The sequence below is a fragment of the Callithrix jacchus genome, chromosome 8, assembly GCF_049354715.1.
Source record: "Callithrix jacchus isolate 240 chromosome 8, calJac240_pri, whole genome shotgun sequence".
Lineage (NCBI taxonomy): Eukaryota > Metazoa > Chordata > Mammalia > Primates > Cebidae > Callithrix > Callithrix jacchus.
The window spans coordinates 57220776-57228233 of NC_133509.1; positions in this window are offsets into that span (position 1 = coordinate 57220776).

A 7458-nucleotide genomic window follows, 5' to 3' on the forward strand; every position below is an offset into this window, starting at 1 on the left:
AGGGCACAGCAGGGTGGCTGACTGAGCTCAGCTGCTCTCCCACCACCTGGCTTAAAAGGCAGCCTTGAGACTCAAGGCTCAGAGACAAGAGGAAGTGGTCAAGCTGAGGCCACTTGGAAAATCTTCCTAAATTGCATTACCCTGTCCTGTGATCCACCCGCAGACCCTCAGTTTCCTCTTGTCTGTCTGCCAGAGGCAGGGGGATTCCCATCATCATACACAGCCTTGGGCTCAGTGGCAGGTCCTTCATCCAAGCCCTCAGGACCTAAGAAGCCTCTTCCAGGCCTAGGGCTCTGCTGCTAAGACAGAAGGAAATGGGGGAAAGAGAGAAAGATGTTGCTGCTGGCCTATTAGGAGCAGCCTGTCTCTGACCAAACAGATCTCATCCCAATTGCCCAGAAGAACCACGATGGTCAGGTTAGAAGGGCAAAACAACAAGGCTTTCCTTCCTCTTTCCTTAGAAACTGCTGCCCCAGACAGGGTTCCCAGGCTATCTACCCACCCTTCCTCTGAAACCAGCCTGGAGGGAGGAATCTGCTCAGTGCTGAGTCAGCTCAGCTGGAGGAGAGCAGCCCCCTTTTTTTACCCCCCTTCCCTTCCTGCCTCCACCCAGCCCACCCACCCTGGGCTCCAGCCCAGGCCCCCTCTGCTGCTTGCCTCAAAGAGTCCTGGCTCCAACTATGTCAGTCAGTCTATCCAGCTGCTATTCAGGGCTAGTTAGTGTGATTGCTTTGGCAGAAGGGGTACCCCACCTTCCTGCCTGCCAGGAACCCTGACCCTACGCCTGGCCTCCTGCGCCTCCCCTGACAACAGCTGTTTGGCAGAGTCTGTGTGTCTCAGTGGAGTTGGACACCAACTCCCTACCGCACTTACCAGAGGGGATGGGGACCTTGAGAAGGTGGCAGGGGAAGTCAGGGGCATCTGAGGGTGGTAGGGTCTGTGCGTGTGGCAAGGAACTCAAAGATGAGCTCATGGCCCCTCTGTGTTTTCGTGGTCCACATCTGGAGGCAATTACAGATGTTATCCAGTGGGAGTTTTGCAAAACACAGCTGGAGCCAGTGGAGGAGCCTGGGGTGGGGGGGACTGCCAGAGGGAAGAGGAGGGGGAGCCTAGGGCTCCCAAGCTGGAGTGCGGTTTCCCCATCACGAGGAAATTGTTTGGCCCTGATTCTGGAATCACAAGATGCTCTCTGGAGCCAAGTGGGAGAGATGGGAATGGAGGACCAGAGACAAAGGGGGAAGACGTAGAAGATGGGCTTATAAACCTCCCCTCCCGCTAAATTTGACTGGCTTTAAAAAAACAAGCTTCACCAGCAGAGAGAATTTCGGGGTGGAGGCGGCAGCGTCCCGTGCTTCTGACGTGCCTGGGCCTGCCAGATCCACCCCAGTGAGGCTGCCGGGGGGCCTGGGGTTGCCTTAGTGATCACAAGTTCCCACTGAGTGAGCCACCAGGTCAGGCTGGGGTGAGGGGAGAGCAGAGGGCCCTGCAGCTTCCAAAAGACCTGCAAACTCTGCTTTCACTGGCCCTACCCTGATTTGTCCGTTGGGCCTGACCCAGTTTCTATGGTTCCAAGTTCCTTTATTCGAAAGCAGCACTTGTGAGTTGGAGCAGCCAGGAGGGAGCCAAGGGGAATCTGCAAGGAGGTTTGGGCAGAACCCAGGAAAGCTGGTACTAAGGAGATGCTGGACTGGGGGCAAGGGCCAAGGAGGGGCAGCACTCTGCCCACCAACCACTGCACCCTACACATTTGGAGGGGGGCCACGGTCTCCCTTGTCATCACCTCTCCTTCTCTAGGACTCCAGGGCTGCCAGCCAGGTGCTGGGTCAGCAGGAAGGAAAGGGAAGATCTAAGAAAAGCTGGGACCTCTAGAGGAGAGAAGACTGGGCACAAAGATGCCCCGACACCCCTCCAGACCCCAAAACACAATCTGGCTAGCTCTCCCGGTTCTTCACTGTCCCTCTCCAGGGCCCCTTTTCCCCACAATATGACAGACTTTCCAGTCGTCTCTTTCCCCTCTGTATTCCTCCTTCCCTTCCAGCAATGGTGAAACTAACATTTGCTGAGGTCCTTATAACACACAATGACACAAGCACTAATACTGTCCCGATGTTATAAATAAGGGAACTGAGGACCAGAAAGATGAATGACTTGGTCCATGTCACAGCTTATTAGCTCAGCTTTAAAACCTGGATCTTTCCAATGTATTTGTTTCCTTTTCTGTACTGGTAGATCCTGGCAATCTCTTGGGTGTCTCTTCCAGTGTGGACCCTGTGTAGCTGAGCGTCTTCACAGTAGCATGTGTTCTGGGGATCTGTCAGCACATCTGCATTTGCTTATTGTGCAGCAATATCATGGGGGGGTAGGAGTGCAGAGGGAAAGAACCCCACTTTGCCAGCCCATCACATCCCTTCTTGGAGACAGGAGCTGTACTCTGAGGGAAGGAAGGTGACACAAAGACTCAGAAGCCAAAAGGACGGAGACAGTGGCAGCAGCTAAGGGAAGGTGGGATTGGTGAATGTCTGTGTGTAAGGGCCTGGGGGGTGGAGGTCTTCAGGGGTGGCACCCATTCCCAAAGGCCCCAAGGAAACCCCAGCCAAGACTGCTCCATTGTCCTGTGGCTCCTATGCCTGCTTCCTACCTACCACCCCAAATCTGAGTACACCTCTTTTAAGGGCTCAAGTCTGCACACCTAGACCTGGGGTTTTCTGTCCCCCTCTCTCAGTCTTGTGAAAGTGTGGAGACTGGAGGCCGCCTGCAAGGGGCTGGGCAGCCAGGGCCTGGAAGGGAGGTAGGGCTGACTGGCCAGAAGCCACCTTCCAACTGAGCTCACACACATATTTTCCACCCTGGCCCAGGGCCGATGGCTCAGCTACTTCCAGGCTAGCCTTCCCCAGTCAGACCCAGCCCCCTCTGTCCTGCCCTGCCACCAGTCCTGGCCCCAGGGTCTCCACCACAAGATCACTGGTCACCCCCATGGCGAGGGCAGTCACTGGCATCCCCAAGGAGCAGCTTCCTCCATCACCATGCTGAGGCCATTTGCCCCCACAGTCCCTTATTCCTTTGTGGCTTAGAGGAGGATAAGAACAGCTCCCTGCTCCCAAAGACCTACACCTGGGTAGAGGGACAACAGAGGTGACAGAAGAGGCGGTGGAAGTAGTGAATGGGCGGAAGGGCTTCCTTTGAATGCTCGAAGTAGTTCACTGACTCAGGGACCAGGCCAGGTCCGGGAGCTGCCTCATCACAGGTCACATCCTGCTCACTCACTCAATTTCCTGCTAGGGGCATTTCCCTGACTTGGAACAGGATGGGGTCTGGGTGAGGCAAAGCCAGGCTGACCACAAAGCTAAGAAAAAAGACTGGCGTGTCAGAAGGCCTAGCGGATTCATACACACGCAACAGGCTTCATCTCACTTTGGTTTGTCAAAGATATTATTCACTGCCCAGCCTCCAGAGACATGTAGCACCAGGCCAGAGAGCAAGATCAATTCCCAAAAGGCTCTCCTCACCTGTTCAGCACCTGACTGTGCTAGGAGTATGGCTGCCCTGACTGTATTTCCTGGATTCAGTAATGTCTCCTGGAGCTCTGTGAGTTAGTACATCAGATGTGGCAGACAAGTCTTCCCATTCTGGAGTCCAAAATGACGACAGCCACTGTGAGTAGATCACACAACCTTGCTGTCTCGTACAAGGTGATAGTATAGTTCTGTCAAGGAATTACTATAATTCATAATACTGACCCAATCACAGCCACTGAAAAACAGGTTCTAGCCTCACTTTTCTTTTCTTTCTTTTTTTTTGAGACTAAGTCTCTCCTTGTTGCCCAGGCTGGAGTGCAATGGTGCAATCTCGGCTCACTGCAATCTCTGCCTCCTGGATTCAAATGATTCTCCTGCCTCAGCCTCCTGAATAGCTGGGGTTACAGGCACCCGCCACCACGTCCAGCTAATTATATATATTTTTTGTATTTTTAGTAGAGATTAAGTGTCACCATGTTGGCCAGGCTGGACTCGAACTCCTGACCTCATGATCTGCCCACTTCAGCCTCCCAAAGTGCTAGGATTACAGGCATGAGCCACCTTGCCCAGCCTTTCATGGCATATTTTACCTTAATTTTTTTTTTTTTTTTGATTAGTCAAGTGCAGTAGTAACAGGGGAAGGAACAGAATAAGGAGTTGGACCCGTAACTGACTGTGAGCAATCAGTTGAGATAACTCGCTACCTTCAAACCAACCATTATCTCAATCTTTAAAAGTTTTTTAAAAAGAAAACTATTGAGGTAAAGAAGTTCATACCCCCAAAATTAGTGGAGCATGGTGGCTCATGCCTGTAATCCCAGCTACTCGGAAGGCTGAGAGAGGAGAATCACTTGAACGCGGGAAGCAGAGGTTGCAGTAAGCTGAAATCACGCCATTGTACTCCAGCCTGGGCAACAACAGTGAAACTCTGTCTCATAAAAAAAAAAAGTTTATACCTCCAGAACTCCTACTTTGTCCCTGTAGGCCCCATTCTTTATCCCTTAGGTTTCAACTCTCCACTCCCTGCCTGCTCTTAATCTGAGAGTGGTTTGTATCAGGTTGTGTTGACCCAACTCTTCTGGAAATACCCAGCCTTCGTGTTGGACCTTCCGTGCCCAAAGTAGTTCATTGACTATTTATGTGGAAAGGCAAAAATACCCAGAATAGCCAACACAATATTAAAGAACAATAAAGTGGCTCATGCCTATAATCCCAAGGCCCAGCCCACAGCCTAGACTCTGACCTGGAGGGCCCCGCCAGGAGGCCTCACTTCCCTATATCCCTCTAAGCTCTATGTCAGATTGTCCTCTCTTCTCCGCTTTGCTGGCCTGTGCTCCAGAGGTCTCCCCACCTCATCCCTGCACTAGATTGCATGTAGGTTCGGAGTGGAGGAAAGCTGGGTAAGGGACTTAGAGGAACACACTCCACTCTGGCTACGCCCACTCCCTGTACAAGACCCGCGGGGCAGGGTTTGCAGGGAGGTAGCGCCCCCTTGTGCTGGATGTTGGGACTGCAAACAGAACCTAAGGCACTTAGATGCAAAGCCAGCCCCAGCCAGTCCCTTCCCCTGTTCTACTTTCCATGTTTCCACCCTGGATACCTGTACTTAAAGGGGTGGGACTCTGGGCGAGACAGCCAGACAAGCTGCTGTTAGCCTTCCAGCTGCAGAGAGGGAAACGTCAGAGTTTCCGTTTCCCTGTGTGGGGGTTGGTGGGCAGCCCTCACTAACTCCGGGAAGGCAGAGGAAGTGGGGCGAGTGGCTGGTGGTACAGGACAGATGGTCCAAGGGAGGGAGGAAGGTTGGCACTCCTGTGCCCTCTCCTTGGAGAGCCTCTGAGTTGTCACACTGCCCCCCTGTGGGAGCCTCAGACATCGATCACTCCAGGATATCTGTCCCCTGGGCCCCAGGGTAAGAGTCCAGGTGAGACTGCACTTCTGGACTATAGAATACTATCACAGAACTCCCTGTGACCAAGGCAAGCAGGCCTGTTTCCCCTTAATCTAAGAGAGGGACATTTCTTTGCCAATCCCCTGAGGCCTTTGGAGATAACAACCATGCCTCTTGTGGGACCTCTAACCTGCACCCATGCCCCTGTCCTCATCCTTACCATGGGGCCATGAGAATCCTTTGGTCTCAGCCTCACATGTATAAAGGTCCTCAAACTTCTAATTTTGTAGTTAAAAAAATTCCTGTCAGTTCTTGTAAATAGTATTATATTGCTGTGTTGTTTGTACCAAGTTTTAATTTGTTAAATGTTTAAATATACCAAGTATTCTCAAAACTGTCTTAGCACTTCTTAATTATTATTATTATTTTTTAGACCAAGTCTGGCTCCATCACCCAGGCTGGAGTGCAGTGGCACAATGTTGGCTCACTGCAACCTCTGCTTCCCGGGTTCAAGCAATTCATATGCCTCACCCTCCCAAGTAGCTGGGATAACAAGTGCCTGCCACATCTGGCTCATTTTGTATTTTTGGTAGAGATGGGGTTTCACCATGTTGGCCAGACTGGTTTTGAACTCTTGCTCAGGTGATCTGCCCGCCTCAGCCTCCCAAAGTATTGAAGTTACAGGCATGAGCCACTGGGCCCAGCCTTAATATTTTAATATACTAGAAGCCCAAAACATGGACATGATTTTAGGTTACCCTCAAATTTCCGAGGAGTGTCCCCACCCCACATAAAAAATTAAACTGCATCTCATTCTCTTCCAAAGCACAAGGATGTCAGCTCTTAAAACTATATGTAGGGCTTCAGTTCCCTTTCTCCCTTCAAACACAGAAATTCTGTTGTTGGTGGTAGGTTTTCTTGTTTGTTTTGACAGGGTTTCACTGTTACTCAAGCTGAGTGCTGTGGCAGGATCATGGCTCACTGCAGCTTCAACATCCTGAGCTCAAGCAATTCTCCTGCCTTAGCCTCCTCAGACAGGGTTTCACCATGTTGGTCAGGCTGGTCTCGAACTCCTGACCTTGTGATCTGTCCACCTCAGCCTCCAAAAGTGCTGAGATTACAGGCATGAGCCAATGCACCTGGCTGGTCATTTCTTTTTAACCTATCTTCTACATCTGTATTCTAACCCAGACATTTGCTAAAACTGCCATAAAAGGCCTTTGTGGGCTGGGCATGATGACTCACGCCTGTAATCCCACCACTTTGAGAGGCCAAGGAAAGGGGATCACCTGAGGTCAGGAGTTCAAGACTAGCTTGGCCAACATGGTAAAACCCCATCTCTACTAAAAATACAAAAATTAGCTGGGCGTGGTGGCACATGCCTGTAATCCCAGCTACTCAGGAGGCCGAGGCAGGAGAATCACTTGAACCTGGGAGGCAGAGGTTGGAGTGAGCAAAGATCATGCCATTGTACTCCAGCCTAGGCGACAAGAGCAAAACTCTGTCTCAAAAAAAAAAAAAGTCTTTGGGACTCCTTTCTTCCCATCCCAGGGACTTTTCTCTGCCTCGGCTTTATTTGGCCTCATGTTAGCATCTAACACAACTTACTTTCATAAGCCCCCTTTGCCCTTGTCTTCTGTGAACTGAGCCATCCTGAAACTCATGAGTCACAGAGTTGTCAAGGAGTACTGACAACCCAGACAGGTATCCCTCTCTATCAACACTTGCCCTCAGCTTCTATACCTCAAGCAGGAAGTAGGCTGACTTTATTTGCTCCATTAATTCCAGTTTCTGGCCTTCAGAGTATACAGAATAAACAAATTATTTTTCTATGCTACAGCTTGTCAAATATTTGAATCTAGTTTTCATGTATTCTATCCCTCACTAAAGTTCAGGTTTCCAGCGGGTTGCAGTGTCTCATGCCTGTAATCCTAACACATTGGGAAGCCGAGGTGGGAGGACTGCTTAAGCTCTGGAGTTCGAGACCATCCTGGGCAGCATGGCGAAAGCCCGTCTCTACCAAAACAAAAATTAGTCAGGCATGGTGGCGCAGGC